General features: G+C 52.2%; 1 protein-coding gene across 6 annotated transcripts in view; it reads left to right on the top strand.

Moving 5' to 3' along the window:
• Positions 1-22,883, top strand: part of LOC135896089 (A-kinase anchor protein 1, mitochondrial-like) — a 130,512-nt gene that overhangs the window by 41,291 nt on the left and 66,338 nt on the right. Inside the window, exon 1 of one of the 6 annotated variants that reach the window (XM_065424422.2) lies at positions 22,395-22,744. The exons of 4 other annotated variants lie outside the window; for them this stretch is intronic. The gene's annotated coding sequence lies outside the window, so the exon portion shown is untranslated. Of the gene's footprint in view, positions 1-22,394; positions 22,745-22,883 lie in introns of those variants that run through there. One more of the 6 variants, XM_065424426.2, reaches the window with a different exon arrangement.

Here is a 22,883-nt window from a genome sequence, read left to right as displayed (position 1 = left end):
GCTGCTGGTCAGGGGGGGATTGATGTCTTGGCTCGCAGCGACCACTTGTGCATTGATGTCACCGCCCCAAAACATCCAACAAGGACAGGCAACTGCAAAATGAACCCCACAACACGGCTCTGCGCCGAGATGACGTGCATTGGCTCTCACTCTAGACTCGCTAGGCTTCAAAAAAAACAACAACAACATAAGTGCAGAAACAAAAAAAAAAATGCTGCATTTCACTATGCCAATTTCTGAAGCTAATTCCTGCTGACAAATTCAGCAATCATGGAGGGAATCCTGCTAAATGAGAGGGGATCTTCTTCGCTTAATAAAATTAACACTAGTAACCCTAAAATTTAGGCGGGACCCTCAAACGCAGAATTCAAATTAGCCTGCTCAAACCATCCGCATTGCTATGCAACTTTCCCTTCTTATATCTAACGGAGAAGTTGTACTCTTGGAGAGTGAGGCTCCATCGGAGCAAGCGGCCGTTTTTGTGTGACATTTGATTGAGCCACGTCAGAGGACAGTGGTCGGTCTCGAAGATGAACTTCGCTCCGTACAAGTAACACGACAACTTCTGGGTGGCCCAAACCAAACAAGCGCATTCCTTCTCTGAAGCGCTGTAGGCTTCCTCTCTTACATTTAGTTTACGGCTGGCGTAGAGGATAGGATGCTCCTCGTTATCGTCGCCGACCTGACTAAGTACCACGCCCATACCTCTGTCGCTTGCGTCGCATTGAACTATGAATTCCTTTGTGTAGTCTGGCGCGCGAAGCACAGGGCGAGAAACCAATAGCGTTTTCAAACTTTGGAAAGCGTTCTCCTTGTCCTTATCCCAGTGTACGTTACTCGGTGCTCCCTTTCGGAGGGCGTCTGTTAATGGACTTGCCAATTGCGAGTAATTCGGAATGTGCCGTTGATAGCACCCCACAAGTCCCAAAAATGAACGAAGGTCCGTTTTCGGGCGCGGCTGAGAAAATTCTCCAATCGTAGCTAGTTTCAGCTCAGCCGGCCGTCTCATGTCCTGACCGACAACATGGCCCAGATAAGTAACCTGTGAACAACCGAACCTACACTTTTCCGCTTTCATCGTTAAGCCGGCTTCAAACGTACGAAGCCTCGCATTCTTGTCGTAATAGACTTTGGCGTTCTTTTGAGCTATTGCCATGTTCTTTCCGACTAGTTCTTGGGTTGCGCTTAGCCGTTCCAGTAAATTTAGCACGTATTCAACCACTGTCGGAATCTCCCCTCTTTCTTCCCACATCTCTCTTAACATTCTCAGTGGAGAACGGAGTGTCCTCTCATACACTAGTTCTGCTGGTGAGAACCCTGTCGCCTCATGTGGAACCGTTCGCAAAGCAAACAAAGTTGCCGGCAGACAGTTCTCCCAGTCCTCCTTGTGCTCGTAACAGAGCGCACGCAAAACTCGCTTAAGCACCGAATGCCACCTCTCTACACTGTTTGACTGAGGGTGATAGACAGAACTGTGAATTAACTTTACCCCGCACTTTTGCAAGAATGTGGAAGTCAGTGCGCTCGTGAATACTGACCCTTGATCTGCCTGAATTTCGGCTGGAAACCCAACTCGTGCAAACACTGTCAAAAGCGCGTCTACTACTTCAGTGGAGCTGAGCTCTTTCAAAGGGATTGCTTCTGGAAACTTGGTAGCCGGACACAGCATGGTAAACAAGTACCTGTAGCCTGATTTTGTTTTTGGAAGAGGCCCTACCGTGTCTATTACAAGCCGTCTGAAAGGCTCTGTTATTAAGGGCACTACCTTCAGTGGAGCTTTCCAAGTCTCTCCTGGTTTACCAGAACGCTGGCAGGCGTCGCATGATCTTACAAAGTTTTCTACATCTTTGAAACAGCCAGGCCAGTAGTATTCCATAAGCAATCTTTCCTTTGATTTGTTTATGCCTAGGTGGCCGGACCACCCATTTCCATGACAAAGACTCAAAAGGTCCTCCCTATACTTAGTAGGTATGACTAACTGATCTAAAATCCTACCCTTTCGATCTCTGTAATGCCGATACAACAATCCTCCTTTCTCATGTATCGTTACGTTGCGCCTAGCAATGCCTTCTTTAGCTGTGTCCCGTAATTTAGCTAAGCTCTCATCATTCTTTTGCTCAGCTGCCAGTGACTCTCTATCCACGCATAAGAGTTGATCAAAGTTCTTTGAGGCCGGTGATAACAACGACCCTGTCTCGCTTGTGAGCGCGTCTGCTTGCTCTTCCTGCAGGCTAGAACTCTGACACTCTAGTGTTACGCTCTCATTGAGCTGGTCAACTGGCAGGCTCTCCTCAACTGTTCTTTTGTCCCTCGGGCCTAGCTCGGATTCGGGTATTGAAGCTATCCCCTTTTCTGCTTCAGCTGGAGGAGCTTGAGCATTTTCAGCCGAAAGCGCCGCGATCTTACGAGCTTGGCCTCGGGTCAATGCCTGTACTATGCCCTCTCCCAGTTTGAGCCCTCTGTCACGCAGTAACTGATTCGAGCGATTCGAAAAGATGTAGGGATACTGCAGTGACAAAATTTTGGAAACTGCAGCCTCAGTCTCTAGCTCCCCGAATGGTCCACTGATTTTGACTTTGGCCATGGGCAGACACACGCTGTGTTCTTCTACAACCTGTTTTATCCATGCTACTTCTCCGGTGAAGTCATCTACCATCACGTAGGACGGATGGACAATGTCCAGCGTGGCGGCACTGTCTCTTAGCACTCGGCATGGTTTTCCATTAACTTGCAGGTCGTGGAGATATGGACTTAAAAGTTCCATATTCTCATCTTTTTCCTCCACGTAGGAAAAAACTACGCTAGGCTTCTCGCAGTTTACAGCTATATGTCCCAGTTTGTGGCATTTGTAACAGCGAATTGGTCTAACAGATTCGAATTTTCTTTTCTGTTCTTTTTGTGTGGTTTCTCCGTTAAGTTTCTCCTCGCTCTTTTCTGCGGGCTTTTCCGCCATGTCTACAGGCTCTGATCGTCTAGTTTGCGCACCCTTTTTGAACGGAAATGGTTTCCGCGGTCCATTTCGACCGTCCCAGTTTCCCTCCTCGGCGTTCAACTTTCTACGGGTTGCGTACTCTTCGGCTAATTCAGCCGCCCTTTCCACAGTGTTTACATTACCTCTGTCTTGCACCCACAGTTTCACAGCTTGGGGGATGGTTTTGTAAAACTGCTCTAGACACATGCATTCAATGATCATGTCTCTGCTGTCGTATGCTTCCGCGCTTTTAAGCCACTCGACTAGGTTGGCCTTTAAGCTATATGCAAACTCCGGATAGCCCTCGCTATCTTTCTTGCCTGTGCTCCTAAACCTTTGCCGAAAAGCTTCGGCTGAAAGGCGGTATTTCTTCAGGAGACTAGCCTTAACTTTTGCATAATCATATGCATCCTGCACACTCAGTCTGGCGATTACTTCCGCCGCCTCACACGGCAACATAGACAGCAACCGCTGTGGCCATGTACTCGGGCCGAAGTTCATCTTCTCGCAAGTCCTTTCAAAATTGCTTAGGAACAAGCCTATGTCGGTCCCGACCTCAAATGGCTTTAATAGCCTGTCCATGCGGTATGATTCTGCCTCACTTGATCGTCCTAGAGCGCCTTCACTTCCTTGAGACAACTCCAAACGTTTGCTTTCAAGTTCAAGTTGCATTTTTCTTAACTCGCGATCTTTATCGCGTTCCTCCCTTTCTTTTCTCTCTCGTTCTTCTCTCTTTTTCAGAAGTTCAAACCCCAGTTGAACTTCTTCCTCACTGGCCTGTTCGGAAATGATATGCAATAATTCTGATTTTAGCATTTCCTTACGTACATCTAGGCCCAGTTCCTCACCAACAATCAACAACTCGTCTCTCAGCAGTGTCCTTAATTCCATGACTGCTGCTTTACTGCCTTGATTCTGCTCTCTAAATCTAGCTAGTAAAACACAACCTAGCTAACACACAACAATCTAGCTTCCCTACTGTTCTAAACAGAACAACCACAAAATGAAGCCTAGAAAGTCAAAGCAAAAACCAAGCACTCACCGCAGATACAGCACCATGTCGCAAAGTCCATCCTACCGCTGTCAGCCAGTTGCCAGGATTGGGGGCTCAATCCCTTCGTCCGTGGTCCTTTGCCAAGATTGGAGTACGGCATGAATTCGAAGGTAGCTGGCCCATGCCGTCGTCCAACTTATTTACGCTGAGATCGTTGATGAAGTGAAGAACTGCTTCTCATCGAGAACGAGGAAAAAGGGGTTTATTTACAGAAATTAACTCAGTCTAACATGACTGCTTGAGAAAAAGAGTATTAGTCCAACAGGACTGCATGAGAGAAGTGAACCAGTCTAACATGACTGCTCAAGAGAAGTGCGTCCAACAATCGCACAACCACAGTTTTTATACACTCGATCCGCTGGTCCTACGACGCGGCGGCTGTTCGTTTACACACCACCAACTCGCAGCTGCTCTGAAGACCAGTTTACAGACACAAAGGCACACACATTCCGAAGCCCAAGCGACGGCGTTGAAGGTGGTGCCGTTCCGGAAAATCGACGTTGTCGATCGCGCGTCGCTCATTGTTCCGAGCCACTCCAAACCGTGAGAAGCACAAAAACAAGACGTTCCCGCGGTAGCTTCTTCAGGCGTGTCAAATCAGCTCCGCATTGGGGAACTCTAGAATCATTGTCCACACACCGAATTCGTCCCGTCACCATGTCGAAGGGGCTGGAGGAAGGCGGCGGGTTCCAGCGCAAAGGTCGCTTCTTTGAACGCCTCGCAGCTGCAGCACGGAGAGGTGGAGAGCGGGAGGTGCGCGTCTTGCACCCCTTGTCGTAATCGGGTGGCAAGGTGACAATCTTGTTGTGCAACCCGCCGTTCTTTACAACAGTCGCGTTTGTTGTGAGCACTCGGCCCCAGTGCCGACCCGTTCATGTCCTGTATGATAACCTGTATATAATGTATAAAGTCCCTTTTGTTATTCTCATCGACGCCAGGCTCGGAGTCTTCGCTACCAACGCTCTGTCACGAAACGGGTGACGAGCGCTACGGGACCACAAAGCCGTATTCGTGGCGCAGCGGTGCAAGTTCGTAACACTGGTGGCACCGGTTGGAAGATCGTAACACTGGATGGCAGCTACGGGATTGACCGGCATCAGCTACCTCGGCGCGGTGAGGGCCTGAAGTTTACCTCAAACACCAGACTTTCTCTGACACAGGTTATAGTAGCTTAGGGAAGGATTTGGTGTTGCATTGTGATAACCTTGTGTGTTTCAAGCGTAGTAAGAGCGTTTTGAAAACCAGGGGATGCTGAGGGGGTAAACAGGGCAGTGTGTGATATACTTGCATATGTGTTACTAGTAGTGTTGTAGTAGCGTACGGCAGGTATATTCAAAAAGGGTAAACAGCAGGAGGACAGTGTGAACGATGGAGAAGTACAAGGTGAAGGAACTTCTCGAAATTTGTGAGGAGTTGGGCATTGAGTTGGGCTCAACTAAAAGAAAGAATGCGATCCTTGAGGTCATGAGGACTGGGGACGTAACGGCGGAGGAAGCCGCAGAGGCCTGGGCGGATATCAAGGAACGTCGGGAAAGGGAGGAAAGGGAGAAGGAACGTTGCGAGCAGGAAAGGAGAGAACAGCAACGTCGCGAGGAGGAAAAGGAGGAAAGGAGAGAGAGGGAGCGACGGGAGCACGAGCTTAAAATGAAAGAGTTGGAGACCCGAAATAGCTCGCCAGCGCCTAGTCTCACTTCTAATGTTGCAAGAATACGCGATCAACTTCCACCCTTTGTCGTCGGAGAGGATATGGCCAAATACCTCGTGAAATTTGAGCACGTGTGCGAACGGAATAGCATTGAGCGATCCCTCTGGGCACAGAATCTGTTAGCGTTGCTTCCTGGGGAGGCATCAGACGTAATAACTTGCTTATCGAAAGAGGCGTTTGAGAGCTACAGTGATGTGAAGGAAGCGCTACTGCGGAAGTACAAATTGTCGCCCGAAGCTTTCCGGCAGAGGTTCCGGTATGCAAAAAAGGGTAAGGAGTCGAATGTTGACTTCGCGTTTCGTCTAAAAGCCGACTTGGTGGAATGGCTGAAGGGCGAAGAGGTTTACGACGACCGCGACAAAATTGTCGAATGCATCGCGTTGGAGCAGTTCTACCGTTGCATTGATGAGGATGTCCGGCTCTGGCTGCAAGATAGGCTAAAAGAGGTTAAGCTAAACAAGGCAGCAGAGTTAGCGGAAGAGTATTACACCCGCCGCAGCTTGCACAGCAAGGCAGTGCGCATAGAAAAAGCAGATAGAAGAGATGGGTTTTACGGGAAGCCCGACGAACGGAAGGAAATCACGCGTCGCGAGTTTCGGGACGACGAGTCCCTTCCCAAAGAAACTGTAAGGGATGGACAGAATGCATCTCAGAATGATGACGATGGTCCGAAACAGCGAAACGAAATGACGCGTTCTTTTGAAAAACGGAGACCGTTAACCTGCTACAATTGCAAAAAGCAAGGGCACATCGCTGCAAGCTGCCCAGAGAGAATTGCTTTTGCAACGATACAGGAAACTCACAAAAACATACGTCTATTGGAGCCCTATGTGCAGGAAATTAAGGTAAACGGCAAGAAGTGCCGAGCACTGCGGGACTCTGCAGCAACTATGGACGTTGTTCACCCGTCTTTCGTCTCCTCGAGTGATTTTACGGGAGAGTGCGTTAGGATACGGCAAGTGGCCGAGAAGGAGAGTGTCTGTTTACCGATCGCAACGGTTATCATTGAAGGAGAGTTTGGAAAATTTAACACCGAAGCCGCTGTGTCAGCCGCCCTCCCGGAGCAATTTTCCTACCTCTTCTCAAATAGCTCGGAGCAGCTGCTGAGGGATCAGGGCAAATCATTCTTTGCCGACGTGGCGTACATGGCCCCCACGCGATCCAAAGCGCGCCCGCTGTCGAGGGTAGTGTCGGTGAGCGAAAGGCGGTGCGGCACACGGACTGATCAAGGTAACTTGAGTGGCGAGCAGTCACGGGAGAGGCAGAGCTCGGACGCTGGCCTAGACGAGCGGGTCCTGGAAGTGAGTGGGAGTGACGCGTGCAGTGCTAGCCGCGATATAGACTCGACGCCGCAATTAGGCGACGCGGGCTCCACACTCGCTCCGGTTTCCGCCAGCCGGCAGGAGCAGGCTGCAGTTGAAAGAAAAAGTCTGATTCGCGAACAACAGGAAGATTGTTCACTAGCCGATCTGAGGAAGAGCGTCAAACGGGGAGTGAAAGAAAAGGGGGTTTCATTTGGCAAGGAATCTGGCTTATTGTACCGCCGCTACACGGATAAGCAGGGTCGCAAATATAAGCAGCTTCGGATTCCGCGAAAATATCGCCGGGAAAAATGAATGACCTCATTTGCTTCCTCAGAAGTATGTTTTCGGTCCAAAGCGATTTCAAGGGGACCATTCTATTTGTAATTATTATTGCTGATTAATAATTGTTTCTATTTTGTTGTGTTGAAGATTTGAAAACTGATTGTTTAAGCCTTGTGTGCTAGATCGTACACCTGCCTCTTGTTGCAGCGGGAGAAAAAAGGGGAAAACAATTTAGTTAGGTTGATTTGAATTATGGCCTTGTCTGGTGTTTGACGGGAGACAGAGGGCACTTGTTCGTGTTGGGTGTTGCCTTTTGCCGGTCGGTTTTGCAAGCTGCAGAACGACCAAGCGGGACCAGTGGCGAGAAGCAAGGTCTTAGGAACGACCCGAGCGGAGCTGGTCAAGGTGCCTTGGCGACGACGTGGTGAGCAGAGCTCCTGTCCTGGCGAGTCGGACCTGGGCACGTGATGTTACCTGGCGTCCCGACACTGGACGTGAACTTGGGCGAGCCTGACGAACGTGCGCGCCTGGCATCCGAGCCACGTGGAGGCAGCTCGTCTTCCCGGCGCCTTATCTGAGGGCGGGGATGCTGTTGTGCCATTACCACAAGCCCGGATTCCGAATCTGCAAGAGGCGGAATCTATCCTGCGAGCGCCATAATTCTCCCTTCACAAGACAAGATGCTGCGCCGTCGTGCGGGAGAAGCCTCGGCGAGCAGCGTGTTTAGACGTGTCCGCGTGTGCCAGACGGCCCGGCGCCGCACCTCCCTTGCCTGGAGGTCACCGCGCGCGCGAACTTTGAACCGGGTGGCCAGCGCGGTCGCTGGTTGGACCCCTCGGACGACCGTCGTGTGCTGACTTTGTATTGGGCCGTTTGAGTGACAATGGGCCTCGGGGATTATAAAAGCAGCGACACGCCGCTCGAAAACAGGATCTGCCGACCCCACCGGGAGAGAGTGTCGCTCCCGACTGGGGTGAGATGTGTAACGCGTTTTCGCCGGACGTCGTCGTGCGAGAACAGTCGCGTTTGTTGTGAGCACTCGGCCCCAGTGCCGACCCGTTCATGTCCTGTATGATAACCTGTATATAATGTATAAAGTCCCTTTTGTTATTCTCATCGACGCCAGGCTCGGAGTCTTCGCTACCAACGCTCTGTCACGAAACGGGTGACGAGCGCTACGGGACCACAAAGCCGTATTCGTGGCGCAGCGGTGCAAGTTCGTAACACTGGTGGCACCGGTTGGAAGATCGTAACACCCCACGCATTGTCGCTCATTATCCAGCGCTCTGAGAAGTCAGCTGTCCGTCCCATTTGCAAAAACGGCAAGAGAATGAAGTCCTCTTTAATCATATTTGAGGCAGGTCATATATGGCAACTATCAAAGAACGTCGACGCTTTCACAAAACGTGAAAGAAGCTCTGCAAACACAACGTCGCCACTCGATGCCGCCGTACCAAAGCAAGGCTGGAGCCGGGATGTTTTCCAACCAAGCGGCGAGGCGCAAGCTTCCCGTTTTTCATGCTAGGTGGCGCTCCGACTTCTGCAAGTGGTCAATTATTGCAGTGGTGTTGTAAGCTGCAGGCTTACGGCCTATTAGAGTTCGAGGATGATCTCGCCGCTGCCACCATTTGTAAGGGTTGCAGGTCGTAGAGAGGAACTTGGGAGCAACTGGCGTACAGGGTTTATTTACAGTATTTACATTTTAAACAAGAGATACATCGACAGTCTAGCGTGGCTCCCAAATGGAGCACGCAAGACGAGCATACAGCACACATCTTACGAGTACATTGACGAGCACACTACGATCACACTTCGAGAACGCAGACGAGCACGAGCACCTAGCAGCCGACAAACAGCCGCTTATAGGCACTCCGTTCTCCCTAGGTGAGAGAAAAACGGCAGTTCACCGCCGATTCGTAGCGTCCAACGTCAACGCAGTCGACCAACCTTTTTGGAGGAGGAGGGCTCACGCACACACGTACACACTTTGGGTTCCCAGAACCCGAGTTGAGCGGGTTCTGGGACGTGGCTTGCCCCGAGCAGACGCCTCTTAATCCCCGAGCGGACCTCGCACAAGTGGCCTCCGCCGCTGTCCATTGTCTGGCGTCTTCAAAGGCCCGTGAGTAGGCACCGCAAGGCATCTCCTTCCAGGAAATCCCCCTGCTTCAGTCGAACCGTGTCGAACCATGTCAGTCGAACCGTCCGTCCGTGTCCTTATTCGTCCGTGTCTTTTTTAGCGCGATTCCCATCTTTATGTATGCACGACCGACTCGCCCAACAACGTGCTCTCCCGTGAAGGCGTTGGCGATTTCAGTAACAGTAGTTGGCCCACCGATCGCGTTTAGTCATAGCGGCGCCGAGGGGTTGTTGACGCGGCACCTCGCGGTCCCTACAAAACGAGTCACCGCGGCGGGTGTTGAAGGCTTCCATGGTGTCTTCAGGGAAGCTCGCCATGCTCGCAGTTGCAGCTGGCTCAGAATGAATGTCGGCATCTCTACAGGCCGTTCCTAACAGGCCGTCGGCATCCTGATACTTAATGTATGGTGGATTATGTTATTTTTCCGGCCGGAGAGAACGTATTTGCTACATATATAGTGTCTCGACTGGCATGCGCCAAGATTTGAAGATATGCAAATGCCACGTAGCTGGACAGAACCAAGGTAGTTTTGTTTACCGTCGCTTGGATATACTCAGAATATTTTTTGCATTCAACCTAATTACATAATTAGCCTTAATTAATGAATTCACATCTCGCATGTTATTAGAAGAAAAGTGTCAATGAAAAAATTGATCAATAACTCGCGATACAACTTTCTCTAGTTCAATACGTACTACATAAGTTTTTTCATATTGCCACGTGCCTTTCGGGCTTTGCATCTGTGCCGGTGACGTCCGAATGACGGATGTTAACGCGTGTGAGCACTCGCACAAACCTACCGCGATAGCGTCGTATCTACGATGGGCCCATCGTATCAGGCAGGGCAACTCGCGCTATCTCCCGCGATAGTTCTACGCACGTTACTTCACAGCCTTTAAATACTGCCCGCAGATAGGGGATGTTCGTTCTTTGTCGATTGCTGTCCATGCTCGCACATGTTGCTGCTGTTGGGCTAGTTGCTTTTGGTTATGTGGGGCACAAGTTCGCCTCAATAAATGGTTGTCTTGCTGTGCGCTCGTCTTCTGTAATTACCGGTGTGTAGCACCACTCGTGACAATATTGTGAAAGAAGCCCGCAAATACACGCAAAGTGCCTCGAGTGGCCAGTTGTGCGACGATTTTGCCGCCATTCTAGCTCATATCGTATTCATCTGTACGAAGACCATCCTCAAATTGGCGACGAGTTTGCACGTTGGTGTAATAGTGGAGGTCAAAAGGAGATTAATTACATCGACGGCAGTAGAGTGTTTTAACACGTCCATAAACGTATTACTATTTACGGAATACCGTAGACCTCGACGTCAACGGCAGCACTGGTGGCTCCTTCTTTCGACATTGAATTCAACCACAGCGCCTACCGTTATTGCATTGTCAGGCTATGTGCATATGAGCTATTGGCGTAAAGGCTTCGGCAGCGACTTACATCATCATTGTATAGTGGCTCTTTCGTTTTCCTTCGGCAAAAAAGAAAGAAAGCATTTAACAGAACAAACCATTCCTAGTGCTTTGTGGTTGAACAAATCGTTACTAGATTGCTATACCAGCAGGGGCCTTCGATTCAACACTCAGAAGATTGGCAGTCCAGTTAGCCGGGCATTCAGCAGAATGCACTGTTATATACAACGGTTGGAGGACGACGCCGTGCAGATCACTCAAGTACCTTGGAGTTGTGCTGCGGCGAGGACCTGCGCAGGCGCTGTCCACGAAGTTGGGCAAACTGCTCTGAGCCCAGTGCGTTTTGCGACGCTGATGGAGCTGCAACCGCATCGTAATGATCACACACCTGCGGAAAATGGTGCACGTTCCTGCTCCGGAATTATCGAACACGGTGCCTCTCGGCGAAGGGCCGTGATGTGCTTGAGAGGCGACAAGAAGTTGGCCAGATCGCTTCAGATGCCATAAAACTGTGGAGCCGTCCAAGGCGATTTAGGTTGGTCTAGCTATGCTGCTCGGCATGTCTCAAGCAAGCTGGCTTTCTACAACCGCTTGTTACATGTGCGTCGCGACACGTGGGCGGAGAGAGAGAGAGCGAGTCTTCGACTACTTTTCGGCAACCTGCCTTGCAGTGGACTCGGCGTGTGCACCTCTTGGAGCAAAAATACGGCCTCGTACGAGACCCCGTACTGGCGGAATCGGTCGGAGCCGTCGCAGTGGCTGTGCGACCGAGTCCGGCGCGTGGAGGACGCGGCGGGGCAACGGGCCTTGGCCTATGAAGAGACGCTGTCCGTCTACCGCCAACGCAAGAGCTCCATCAAGGCCGTCAGCCCATACGATGGAGTTCCCTGCTTTTCGGGGCTAGAGTGTTCGACAAAACAGTGACGCGTGTGTTGTGCTCCAGTGTGACGAGCTTGGCGATCGTGTCGTTCTGAGACAAGGCAAACATAGCGCTCGGCTTCGGAGACTGAGGGCCATGTCCAGGCTACAGCGCCGTCCAGAAGTTGGTTTTGTTTTTCATTTTTTATTTGTTTTATTACCCGGCCTTCATAGTAACGTCCACCAGTCTCAAAGGGAAAGGCGCCACTTAATCGTCTTACAAGCCCCGTGAATGTGTTGTGATGTCGTCTATGTTTCCGGTGTTGAACCTGACTGGAATTCTGTATTATGTGGCATGCTAGAACTCTTACGTACTGCTAAACGTGGAAGTGCAAATACGCGTTTTCATACAGCCTTTTATGGCGATTCGCTTTTCAAGTCGGTGACAGCCGTACTTTGCCACGTTACGCGCAGTGTAGCTTTTAAAGCGAGCTCGCGTCCAGTGAGCCATGCCCAACGGGCCTTGACAGGGTCCTTCTCCCTGTCTCGCACTTTATCGCGCTCGCCTGCCGCACGAGCCAGAGAGTGCGTTTGTGAGTGTTGGTTCAGAAGGGCCCGACGTGTAATTTGCGCGGCGTGCCGCCGTCGGTCCTAGGGAGCCTGCTGCTTCTGTGGGCTCCTAAGTCGGTCCGTTGCGCGGCTGTCAGTCTTGTCAACTCAAGACGGTCCGCGCTGTTGGAGCACAGGCAGTTTTCGCTTTCTAGTTCTTTCTCCTGTCAGCCAAATTCTCGCAGACAGGTTGTGCATAGCGCCCTGTTAGCCGCGGTGAGCAGAAGGGGAAGAAAAAAGTTTCGTTTTCATCGCGTTTGCTTTTTCTTTTTCTTTTTTTTTTTGTTCCTTCCCTCGTCGTGTTTCTCCACCTCTCTCTTAGTGTGTGTGCGTTACCCGTCGTGTGTCCTTGTGATGCCTCCTTTCGCGTAATGTGAAGGTTGGCGCTGTTTATCGCGCTTTTCGTTGACGTTCGCCGCGCGCCAGCTGGGTTTTCCTCTTTCCGGCCGCGTGTGCGAGTCGGAAAGGAGGCGAACGTGAGTTAGAACCGTTTCCCGGCGTGATCTGACGGTGCGAGAAATTATTTCTTCTCACTCGAGTCCTCTGCGCTGCGCACGCTTTTTGATGTGGCCGCTGGCTATGCCTGACCGCCGTTTCTGTAGCGTACGCGGCTCACACCTTGATGTGCCTGCAACGGCGTTAACGATCCAGGTTCAGTGTGGGGCCGACCGGGCGGCCTCCGCTTATCTCCCACTTTGGGATCCACACAGCTGGCAAGGTGGCGAAAAACATTCAATTACCACGCTCGCCTTAGCACTTGTTTCCGTCACTCAGCTAAACGTGATGATCTCCGATGTCATCATCAGCATCTTCGGCCTATTTTTATGTCCACTGCAGGACGAAGGCCTATCCCTGCGATCTCCAATTATCCCTGTCTTGTGCTATCTGATTCCAAGTTGCGCCTGCAAATTTACTCATCTCATCGCCCCGTCCTCGGCTTCGCTTTCCTTCCCTTGGCACCCATTCTGTAACTCAAATGGTGCACCGGTTATCTGTCCTACGCATTACATGGCCTGTCCAGCTCTCTAATCCCCGTATGTAGAAACGCAACTTAAGTTGAAGCCCATGCTTGACTTGATCCGGGGGACGCCTATCGGGAACGCGCCGAAGGAAACGCAGTGAGCGTCTTTGGGCACGTTAACGCCAGGCGTCATCTAAATCAAGTCAAGCATGTGCTTCGACTTAAGTTGCATTTCTGCATACGGGGGTTAATGTCAATTAGAATATCGGCTGTTCCCGTTTGCTCTCCGATTCACACCGCTCTCTTCCTCTCTCTTAACGGTACGCCTAAAATTTTTTTGTTCCATCGGTCTTTGTGCAGTCCTTAACGTGTTCTCGAGCTTCTTCGTTAAACCTCCAAGTTTGTGTCCCATTTATTAGCACCGGTGGAATGCAATGATTGCACACTTTTCTTTCCAGCGACAGTGTTAAGCTCCCAGTCAGGATTTTGTAATGCCTGCCGTATGCGCTCCAGCTCATTTTTATTCTCCTGTAAGCTTCTTTCTCATGATCAGGGTCCCCTGTGAGTAATCGACCTATAGATAAACGTACTCCTTTACGGACTCTAGAGGTTGACTGGCGATCCTGAATTCGTGTTCCCTTGCCAGGCTGTTCAACATTGATCTCCGATGTACACGGCGATAAAGCGCATGTTGTACATAAAGCCGCGCGTGGCGGATAGAATATGCTTTTTTGTGCAACTGCAATCACGACTCTCTAGAGGCGTTTTCGCATTCAAGGCAGCTTACCGCTATCCTTGAAAAGGGTACAATCATTGCATTCTATCGGCACTAAGGTATCGTCAACAACATTGGAAGCCGACAAAGAAGCTTGAGAAGTTAAGGAATGAAAAATGGTAAATGTAACTAAGAGACACAGATGCAATTTAGAAAGCGAAGAGTACTAGCCGATATTGTAGTTGAGATTAGAGGAATAAATAGGTGTTATGCCGGCCATGTAATGCGCACAGCGTAACGGGGGTTCTGTTGAGTTACAGAATGGCAGAGAAAGAGGTGGTGTGATGAAATTTGCAAGCACTGGGTTAGTATTAGCTGGCGCAAAACAGGGGTAATTGGAGATCGCCGAGAGAGGCCTTCTTCCTGCAGTTGAAATAAAATAAAATGATACGGATTATGGACATCTATAGTGTGTGCCTTCTGCACTCTTGAGTCCGGCGTGCGGGGGTAGTCTTGTGGGAGACTCAGTCTTGAAGTTTTACGAGTAAGAACCGTATTGGGGGCCAGCCTGACCGCACCGACAATCTTGATTCACGGCCTCTGCTTGTTCTAAAACTGATCGCACACATCCGAAGGTAACCCCCCTATCTGAGATCCCTCACCCCTTCACACCAGCACGGGGTTGCAACCAACATTTACGTAAGTTGTCTTGACTTGCCATTTTATTCATCTGTCCTGTCGTATTATAGCGGACCCCTTATTGGCCCTGTGACACGAGCTGCACGTGACTTCATTATGACTGTTTCATTCTGTGATCAAGGTATCTGTGAAAAAATGCCGAAAGGATACCGTTTCCTCGGTCTGGTTGAGGTATTTATTGAAAGGCACATCTACCCTTTTCTATAGCGAACATTGCCAGTTAACCGAAATGTCAACTCTCCTGTATTTTTGTTTCTTTTATGGTCGGCGACGTCCTTGTTCTCATTTTACTTACTAATCAAGTACATTGAGTGGTCGCACATCGATATTTTTACAAGTTGTTGAATAGCCCCCATTTGGTCGAAGTAACCCGAGCCCTCAGCCACACAGTATTCTGCGTAATCTGAAGCGTGGATTCCAAACGTACAAAGCCACCAATCGGCAGAGCTTTCTTATCAAGGGCTTAATAAAGTGCTTCCTGAAAGCGCGTGATTCTTTTGTCCAGCGGTTACGCAACGCGCCCCTTAACGCCGACGCGTCTGCCATTGTTCGTTTCTCGGTGCACAGCAAGCGAAATGGAAGGTGCGAGAACAGCTGATTAGTCGTGAGAGGGGCGCATTCTCAATCCGTGCAGTTGCGTAGGAACGAGGTGCGGCGTGCTCGGATGGAGACGTGTCGCGAAAGTTTTGAGGAAAAGCGCGATTGCCGTTGGCGGAAGCGTCACGGAACCCCGGTGTGCTTTCGGTCAGGCCCGGCACCATCTTTAATCCATGAAAAAAAAAAGAGAGAGAGGGAAATTGTGGCCGCCCGCCTCAGTTCGCGGCGCGATAGTGGGCCCTAAATTTGCGCCGAGATTAAGGGAATGGCGGCGGCTGCAGTGGTGGCAACGAACCGTCGAGGCGATATAGAGTGAGCGATACACGCCGGTCGGTGAGGATAGCGTGTATCGCCGGCCAGCGATGGAAGGCGAGAGCCGCCGAGGGGAGAGGTGTGGAAATTTCCCCTGCATTAAAGCCGTACTGTTTTGTTGTCTCAACGCTGTTTGTTGCGTTTCGCGCTCCTGGTGCTTGGCTCCTTTTCGCTGGCTTGCGTAAGCGGGAGGTCCGTTTCCACCCGTTGTACTGTTTACTTTTCTCGGCCCCCCCTTGCCCCGCTCCCCTTTCTTTGCGGATTCGAGCAAGGGCGCTCGCAAGCGGCTCGTTTGGCTGGCTGGTCGCGGCGGATAGGAAACGCAAATCGGCCAGCAGATAGCGGAGGGGGGGAGGGGGAGTCTCATAAGTATGTGCGACTGGTGCGCGCGACTCCACGGAAGAGGGCGCGTGAGTTATTGGATCAGGCGACTTGGCTCGCGCCGCTGCGCGCTATTTATTCGTCCTGGTTATTTGTATTCCTCGGCAATAATATAGACGTCGAGATAGATGCCGGGACGCGTAAGAGAGTTGAGATAGCCCCGTGCCTCGCGGCGAATGAGGAATCGTCTCGGCTTGACTTTTGTGGAAGGACGAACTCTCGGCGCGCTGCGAGGTCTGGGATTTGCGACGAAGCCAAGCGCGATCCCTGGCGTCCGAGAGAGCTGCCGCCGTGCTTTTTTTTCCATTCTAGTGCGGCCTTGTGTGCAGGCACTGTCGTGTGGCGTCCGTTGCTGTTGCAAATGCGGTGCGGCGCGTCGGGGCATGACGCCCCTTCGGCTCCGGTTGTACTTCCAGGATATGCGTTATGTCGAGAACGAGCGATCTTCGTCCTACGGTGCCTACCGCTTTGTCGTCCCTGTAATCGTTGGCTGCGTTCGCGAATAGCGTTGTACTTGGCGAATTGAACAAACCGTGTCCACTGCCGCGAGGCGACCCGGCCCCGCGCCGACTCCGAGGCTTCCTTATTATGCCTGCTGCTCCATAGACGTGTCGTGGTGCTGCTTGTAAATACCTGCAATTACGCTGCGGAAAAAAATGGGTCCTGCAGCGCGCGTTCTATTTGCGTCCGATGCTTTTCGGCGAGCGAGGGGAATCGCGCTTGGCAAATCTCGTCGGTGCAAGGGAAGCCCCTCTCGTGGAGCTTCTCTCTGCTGGATCCCGGTGCAGCTGCTTGCACCGAACGCTCCCGCGGATGGCCTGGCCTCAGGCTGTTGTCGTAACCCACTCTTCCTGCATTACGAACGGTGTTGGTTATAGAAGGTGCCGTGTCGCTGTTCGCCTTCCACATCGCCCTCCACCTGACGCGTTCAGCTCGATTGCACGCCGCGCGAGGCTTATGTTCCTTCCTCTCTCTCTCTCTCTCTCTCTCTCTCGTGCGTGGAACTGCGCTACAGCGTCGCGTTAGCACCGCGCGCTGGATGTGACTGCGATTTAGCACGAGACGCTATGCTATAAAGCCGGCCTACATCGGGACTTCCGCTGGCTACGCGCAGCGATCTCACCGCGGCGCAGAAGGCCAGCCACCGCTTTCTGCGCCGCCTTTTTTCTTCGTTTCTCCGCGATGCATCGGTAAGGCGGCTGTCGGCTCTGTCGAGGCTGCCCCGCGATTCCGTCCCCTGCTCGGGGACAAACCACGTGAAGGCGAACTTAGGAGTACGCAGTAACTGAGGCACCCGCGGCCTACTTTCGGTACGTGTGAAGAGGAGACTGTTGCGTGCGACCTTTCGGCGCTTGAAATTTGTGGACAAAAACGCGGAAACTACTGTTCGCGGTGCGGCGGTCGATCCGCTCGCCGGGGCATCGGCCTGACCAGCCAGCGGAGACGGCGGATCAACCCTTCCTCTTCGGCGTCTTGCTTTCTTGTTCTCCTTTTGTTTTTGTTTTCTTACGGCTGGCCCTAACTGTAAGGCTGTGCCAGCAGAAGAATGGACACGGGTGGGGGGGGGGGGGGGCGAGTTGAAGCCGTGGGGGTAGTGGCGGCTGCCTCATCGAGCTCTGTGATCGGGACTTCCTCGTGCGTGTAACTCTACAGCTACCTGCCGTCCGGCCTTCCGAGGCCGTGTGCGTGTCCTGCTTGCCTGGAATAGCAGGCTAATGGCGTAGGAAGTAGATCGGCCCCGTTTCTTCCTCTGCTCTTCGCTTTCGCTCCACTGGGCGCGAGCCAGCATGTGTGAGTCGCGCGTTTTTCCTCTGTGTTTGTGTACGGTGGCTGCGCTTTGTTTACAGCTTCGACGCTGTTTTGCCTCGTCTGCGTCGCATTCGCTTTACCTGTTGTTGTTTTTTCACCTATTGGTGACGCTGCTGCTGCAACCACAGCAGCGTCGTGTGGTGGCTCGCCGTCCCGTCGTCTGTGAAGCTGCAGAATGGCAAGGAATAATAATAAAAATGTGGGTTGTGGGGTTGTGGGAGTAGGCTGGCTGTGGAGGTCTCGGGAACGTCCGGCCCGCTCGCCCGCCTTTCTCTCGTGCCGCTTCGGTAGAAACGATGCTTCCTCATGACATTAGCGAAAACCGACGTTTGGCTTTGCTCGAGGGACTGCGGCTGAAGCTTCTCTTTGTTGATCTTTCGATTTGCGTTTTCTCGCGGGAACGGTCGCTTTGGAGCGCTTTCTTTTCGCAGCTAAAATGACTCGATGGCTTCCGGCTCCGCCGCCCAAGCGGTGTTCGTTTGACGAGGTATTTGCTTGATGTAAGACATCCGGATGCAGGATTACTACGCTGGATTTCCCCCTGCAACTCGTCTGGCCCGTGTGCACTATTAGACAAATGTATACGCCCTTTGGGGTGTATATTTGCCATACAGCAATAATCGTCACCTGCCTTGCTTGCGTTTCCTTTCTTGAAAACGCCGCGCACGCTACTTTCATGTCGAGAAGGCTCTGTCATGCTGATAACGCGCATGCCGTTCGTGACTTGGAAGTACCGGGCTCGCTGCGGTAAAGGAAATGCGAACAAGACAGATGACGATTGTTGTTGTGTGGCAAGATACGACCCTAAGGATGCAATTTTAAGAGTAGATCCCCGGGAACGGTTCTTTTTGTGCGGCTAAAGTGTGTGCACCGACTGGAAGCCGCAGCTGATGTAATTCAGTGTCTTACTGTAATGTGCACCACATATATTTTGTGTGCGCGCCGGTTTAGTTAGTTGCGGGAAAATATTCATGGCGTGGTGGTGGGGGGGGGGGGTGAGGCCTTATGGGGAGTAAATTGCTCACGTTACGCCATTATTAAACGGCCGTGAGGGAAGCCGGGCTCTCGATGGACTGAGTGAGCACCAGCTTAGTCGTGGTCCTTTTCTGTGCTATACCAGCGTCACTGGCGTTAAGGCTTACGCAATATAAGAAGTACAGTAGAGTGAAGTACGCCACAGAAGGAACTCATATTAGCTGTGCGGACATTGCGGACAACCCCAAGAAACCAAGGGCATTCTCAGAACTGTAGCGATGTTTGCAAACTGCCGTCTCATGCGCGCTTCGAGCTTCATGCGGAAGGGCACTACGCACTTCAGCAGCGATTTTTCGGGACCACATCCGCCACCTACCTTTCCCTGTATTTCCCACTTCCCCATTCCCCAGTGAGAAGTAGCAGGCTAGATACACGCTCTCCAGGCCGACCTCTCCTCCTTTCTCTCCATTAAAATCTCCTACTACTCTGTCGGGACCACGACATCGGCGTACGCCCGAAAGCCACATCTGTTCGCTTTGCTATTCTATGACTGATGCTGTGTTACCAAAAATCTTATTTTCGTAATTAATAGGTAACCGTCTTTCTCTCTCTTTTATGAAGGTGCGGGCTTGGAATGTTTCTTTCTCCTTTAGTTAGGTCTGAAGGGTAGCATTGACGTTTGCAGCAGTGAGCAACACCACTTCAGTGCAACGGGCAATAGTATGGCGCCCCCGTGCATCTGGCTTCAAATCCAGGGTGAATATTTTTGGGCTGTCGCTTGTGATGTATTTATGAAATGTATTGAACCGATGTCCAAAAGCATGCAAGGGGTCTGATAGGGTATAGCTTCCGTCTGTTCCCCTCCTTGTAGGTATAAGATACACGGATCGTGGCTTGGGACTCAGCAGAAACAGATTCAAGTCTCAAGCGTGTCTGCGCAATGTTTCTTTTTTTTTTCTTTCCTTCATGTTTGAGATTTCTCCGATGGAAGTAAGCGCGCAACGTGAGCGGTATTCTAGTGGCCAGCAGCGTGTAAGATTGCTGCATGGTTTCGTGCTTAGCGTCATTTCCTTGCTGTCTGTTCTGTCTTGGTTTCTTTTCGCCGTGGTTACTTTCCAGCGATGGGCTGCTCGTGCCGTGTACCGGAATTTGCGTGCAGCGTTGAAGAGGATGCTTGCGTTGAAGAACGAAGCGTTCTCTTCGTCAAATGTCTGAACGATCGAACATTTGTTGACATCAAGCACCATGGAACAGGGAAATTATTTAGCAATGCGAGTGAGTGCCTCTCCATAGTCTAGCTTGGAATCGTTGGTTTCTGGTGCCTTTCCACTCTGCCAAGTTACGTAAACAACAGTTTCGTCATACGGGCGAAGCACTGAATGCAATAGCAATATGTTAGAATGTTACACCAAGTATAGGATTCGAAACTGCAGTGGCAGCTTAAGTTGAAGTAATAAAAGCCAACGTCTTTCTTAGCGAATTTACCACCACTTCTGTTTATCGGGTATGTTCAAAACCTTTGTCGTAGGTCCAGTCCGGAGCCTGTGCGCAGCCGTGACAATCTAATTGCGTTGCCTTAAGGTTGGAACTCGGTTATTGTTGCGGACATTTAATGTTAAAGTCTGAGAAGACTTAAGATTAAAGGCATGTGCTGTCGGTGTTTCGTTTTATGACATGTGTGGACTGCCATTCCCAAAGTTTTGGGGAATAATGTTGTTAGGAAGGTAAGACCTGGTATGAGCAACATTAGTGATAGGATGGTGTTGTAATATAACCTGCATGTAATATAGCAGGGCGTAGCATATAGCATACCTGCACCTAAATACGTGCAGAACCTCACGATGTCGGCAAAAATTCGCTCGGAGTGTCCACACAATTGCTATCGCAATAAAAAAACAAAGTGCGTCCGAACTGGTCCGAAGGAACCAACGCACGCTGTGCAGCGTTCATCTCCTGGGCTGCGGCCCCGGACGCGTGTTACGAGCAGCGCCGTTTGCTCGGCGGTGGGATACGTGGGTGCTTGTCTTCTCGTGAACGGATGCCCGTTGTACTCTGCCTTCCGCGGCGGGGGGGACCGGCCTCCGTATCCGTTTCCCGCAAGAAGAATTCGCAGCATTTCGGCCTTCCAGAGCGCGCTGTCCGTCGTGTCTTCCTGGGACTCGAGTCTCTACGCGGTGTTTGGCGACGCTGCAGGATTTCCCGCCGGGCGATATCGGGCGCTGGCATGTTGCACATTGGGCAGAAGAAGAGCGGAGGCACTCGCCTTGGTGGACCCCCAGCTGTTCGGAATGCCCATCGCGGCCGTCTCCATGTTCCCTAGCGTTCGGCCGAAAAACATGCGTACTACTTGCGAACCATGCGATGCGAACGCGGTAGGAAAGAAGAGATAAAAGCAGAATTTTGCGAAGTGAAAGGTGCAGCCCTTCACTTCGCAAAACTTCACACTTCACTTCTTCAACTTCCTACTTCGCACTTCACTTCTGCTATTCGTGAAATCAATCGAGAGTTTCTGCGAGATTTGGCAACTGCGGGCGCCACCGTGTTGTTGCCATGGCGATGGCACGAAGGTGGCGTGGCGTCTTTTATTGGTAAGAGAGGGAGGAAGGTTTGGGAAAGCGCTACCTGATCCGCTGAGTCAGGCGCACGGAGCTGTTCCAGGAACGTCGGTGCACAGCACGAAAGCGCATCTGACTTGAAGCGTAGAGTGTGTTGTATGCATGAGAAAACGTCCACTGTGCGTGCTTGTGCAAAGGAAAAGCAATAATTTGTACTTTATTTACCGTCGGAGTTGATGTAATAAAGAAAGAAAAAGGCGTCGGAAGCGGCGCGCGCGCTTTGGCACGAACAACTGTGTCCCGACTAATTGCTGTCCCATCTGGGCATCGGTGCATGGACAATGTGTTTCGAGCATGAATCGTTGAGGGGGAGTCGGCCACCGAGGAGGAGGTGCGCGTAATCACAGAGATCAAGTGGCGTCGAGAGGGATCGCCGTTTCCTGCTTGCCCCATCCAGCGGCGTGCGCGCAGCCCGCTAGGCTCCGGAAGATGGGAGAATGAAAGAAAAGCGGCACTGAATTTATTTGCAGCTCTGGCTCCGTTGCTGGCGCGCCAGCTAGGCGCGCGAGCGGGATCTGCGTTCCCCATCGGCGGTGCCTATCTGACTCGAAAATGAGTCCGAATAAACGAGCCTGCGCTCCCGGATAGGATCGCGAGCCGACTGCATTTCGGTCCGATTTCTCCTCTCTCTCTCTCGCACACATTGTCGCGTGGGGGAGGGCTGGCCCGGAGGCGAGGATTCGGATCACGGCCTCCCCTGTGCCTGTCGCCGCCGCGCACTCCGCCCAGCCTCGGAGGCACCCCTGCGACGACTCGTTGGCAAGGGGAGGGGGCGCACCACCACCACCACCTCCGCCGGCTCTCGTTCTTGACGCGAAACTGGTTGAAGGCGCGCGTCGCGAGAAAGGACGTGGCCGCCGGCCGTTCCTTGAAAGCGGGGCGAGAGGAGCTGGTCTCGCGACCCTCGACCGGTCGAGGATACGCCGCCGGACCCCCTCCCCCGCCACCACGTGTGCAGCGAGCGAGCGCTCAGCATTGCCGCGCTATCGCGCCGTCGTCGCTGCCTCGCTCACTGCTACCCCGCCGACGTCGGTGCCGCGTGGCGCTGCCTGCCTGCCTGCGTCGCAGCCGACGCGGTCCTCTTCCTGGCGCCGAACGCGCTAGCTGCGCGTCCTGTGTGTTCTTGGGCCGACGACAGTTCGCCGCTTCGAGGAGGAGCAGCGCTCGATCTGTCGGCACGGATTACGCACGTCGGCGCTTTCCACGCCGCAGCTTGTCGCCGCCGCCGCTGCTGCTTCGTGCGACCCCACTGGAAGAGGGCACCCGCGGTGTGCGTCTCCCGTCGGGACGTGTCTTCTCCGTTCCACGATCGTCGGTTGGACCAGACCCGTTTCTTCAGCATGAGGTGCGTATTCGCGCAACGCCTTCGCTGTCGCGCCGGTTCCGAGCGCGAGCAGTGTGACCAGCTGCTGGCGGGGTCGACGAACCGCCACGCGGTGGGCTCGCCTGGCGCGGACTGGCTGCTGCCGCGGCGGCGGTTCTTC

Source organism: Dermacentor albipictus, chromosome 2, assembly GCF_038994185.2.
Source record: "Dermacentor albipictus isolate Rhodes 1998 colony chromosome 2, USDA_Dalb.pri_finalv2, whole genome shotgun sequence".
NCBI lineage: Eukaryota > Metazoa > Arthropoda > Arachnida > Ixodida > Ixodidae > Dermacentor > Dermacentor albipictus.
The sequence above is the reverse complement of the archived record's forward strand: the minus strand, read 5'-3'. Positions and strand labels throughout refer to the sequence as shown.